This window comes from Trachymyrmex cornetzi, unplaced genomic scaffold, assembly GCF_001594075.2.
Source record: "Trachymyrmex cornetzi isolate Tcor2-1 unplaced genomic scaffold, Tcor1.1 scaffold385, whole genome shotgun sequence".
Lineage (NCBI taxonomy): Eukaryota > Metazoa > Arthropoda > Insecta > Hymenoptera > Formicidae > Trachymyrmex > Trachymyrmex cornetzi.
The window spans coordinates 1,168,757-1,171,901 of record NW_017298586.1 but is presented as its reverse complement, the minus strand read 5'-3'; positions in this window follow the sequence as shown (position 1 = coordinate 1,171,901).

The window sequence follows — 3,145 nt, the reverse complement described above, 5'->3', positions numbered from 1 at the left end:
ATATATTATTTAAAAATAAAATAACATTGAGAGACGAAACAGATAATCATCCATTTAATTTCATTTTCATACCAAAATGGAACATTAGTGAAGGTGCCAAAAAAAATTAATTTGTATGCTCTTCCAACAAGTGCAATACTAATAAAACTGGTCAGCCGTATAAAGTTATGAATGCTATATTTCACAATGGTTCATGTATCGAAAACGATCATTTTATAAGTATGTATATAGAGAAGGTTCACCTTGGATTGAAGCTGATGATACGCAAGTTACAAAAAAGCAATGGTCTAGAGCTGCTAAAAACATTTCTACATTATTTTTAGAAAATGTTGATAATAAATAATATGTTCTAGTAATACGCACACGTGTGAAGAGATATATTATTAATCATATAAGAATATAAGATGTTTAACACTACAAAATGCGTGATATCTTAACAAAATTACCTTTTTAAAAAAAGGTAAAAAAAAGGCGCCAAGTGTGCGTGTACCTTCCATAAAAACTGTACTTTATATAAACTAAAAAAAAAATCATTACATAAATAATATAGTTCAAGTGGTAATATTTTTAATTTTTTATTATAAATTACCCCTCAGTAGTACCTACGTATGCATGTATTAAAAAAAAAATGAAATCAAATCTTTAAATTACGCCAATTGCAAAACGAATATATAATTTCTTGCAACATATAACATATACTATTGTATTTTGTAAATTGCGAAAAGAACATATATTTTATTGCAACATATAACATTTAATTAACGAGACAAAATGATACGTACCTTTATCTTTCTATTCAAGAGTCTTTTATATTTGCAATGGAATACAACATTTAATCTAAAAAAAATTAAAGACGAAGCATCAAAAAATGAGAAAATTTTATTAAAATAAAATTTGTCTCGTTAATTAAATGTTATATGTTGCAATAAAATATATGTTCTTTTCGCAATTTACAAAATACAATAGTATATGTTATATGTTGCAAGAAATTATATATTCGTTTTGCAATTGGCGTAATTTAAAGATTTGATTTCATTTTTTTTTCAATACATGCATACGTACTACTGAGGGGTAATTTATAATAAAAAAATTAACAATATTACCACTTGAACTATATTATTTATGTAATGATTTTTTTTTTTAGTTTATGTAAAGTACAGTTTTTATGGAAGGTACACGCACACTTGGCGCCTTTTTTTTACCTTTTTTTAAAAAGGTAATTTTGTTAAAATAGAGACATACTGGAGACGTATTGAAGTCATACTCATACATTTCAGAATAACTACGGTATATCACTAGGAGCGCCCTGCGAAGTCTACGGGATGAGAAACCGCGGACATAGTAGATTCTGAAGAAATACTCTGTACATCACAGACGCGTCTCGAATATCTTGACGACGTGTTCAACATACGTTTACGATATCGTTCTAACGTTGTCAAAACGTAGATGGCTGTCTGGGACATATTTAGTTCTAAAATATATAAGGCATCTTTCTCTCTTCACATGTAATCCGTGCGGCTACGTGCACAATGATCGTGCTCTCCATTATTTTCTTCCAGTTCAGAGCACCGGTGTTTTTCCTGAGCTGCATCAGCGTTCATTCTACGAGTGCAATATCCTATAATTACATGCGATCAACATTGTAAGACAATTTACATGAAGAAAGATTCGGTCGACGTGGTCGGCGTGCGAGCGCCAAGGAAGACGCGGTCGCGCGCATTCTCGTTTAATATCATGTCGGTTTATTAACCGGTAATGGCGAATTTAAGTCGTGGAAAAAAAAGCGGTGTGCACACGTTAATGGGAGTCCGCAGAACCTAAGTATTTTCTAATTCAGTGCGCGGAACCGCGAGCCATCGTGGCGAATCATCGCGAAAGAGACCTAGCGGAAATCGCTACGCGCGTATCTCGCTACGCGGTAAAAGGCGATGCGATGAGCGATTACCTGTGACGGTCGATGAGGATCCGACGAAAAACGCTCGCGCGTAGCAATGTAACATGGAACGCGACCGTCATTTGGCCGCACCGGTAATCGGCGCCGTGGCCGTCTCGTCGCGCGTAACGACAACGATCGACGCGCGTCTGATTATCCATCCGCGCATGATTCGTGTATGTAATCAGTAACCACATATGCGCTCGCTCGTTTGCGGCTGCGTTTCGCTCCGTTCGGCGTTCGTACTTCGTAGCGCGGGCAACGAAGCGCGCACACGATTTTTCCACGCGTCCGCGGCTCCTACTCGCCGCGCCGCGCCGTGCCGCGCCGGCAAAAAGGTCAGCGTACCACGGCGTCCGCGCGGCTCGGTGGGTTGTTCGCCGAACGTTAGAACATACATCGCGTGTGATGTGTGCACGACAGATAAGTGGTACCTGCGCAACGCACGCTGTGTCGTGTCGTGCCGAGCCAAGTTGCGAGCAATGAACGGTCGGAGCCGCGCGTGAAACGCGCACAGCAGTGGAAACGCCGCGACGCGACGCGGCGGATTGGCAAGGGAGCCTGTCTATCTGCCGACGACCGACGACCGAGTTCGCTCTTTGCTGCCGGAGACACGGCTGGCCGCCTGCGGCTTCGCTCTGTCGCTTTTCGCGTCTCTCCTTTTCTCCGCGAGAGAGGTGCTCGTCCCCTTTTACTTCCAAGCCGCGCGGCATCGCTCCGCTGGAAGACTTTGCAACCCTTCTTGCCCGCCCCGCCCGCGCCACGCTGAGGTAGTAGCGAGTTCTCGCCGCAGGTGCATATCTACGGGGTGTCCCCGAAATACGAGGGAAACAAAAAATACCCGTCTTTAATATTTAAAGTCTGACGTTAAATGGATGCTAGAGCGATGGCCGAACTTGATATCGATAAAAGCAATTCTCTCTTAATTTCAAAGTAAAATATTACGTACCTTTCTTACTTTGCTATCCCAGACAACATAAAGTTTAAAATCGAGACATAAAACGTCGTAAAGACGTCTTTTAGAGATCTTTAAGACAATTTCTTAAAATTTGTCTAAAAGGCTTTTTTTTTAGATATCTTTAAAACGTCCCATGTCCCGATTTTGGACTTGTATTATCTGAAATATTCTACACTGAAAAAAAAAATTTGTTATACGGACAAAATGTTTATGGTTGGTTTATCCAATGGTTGATTCAACCATTATTTAGTTGC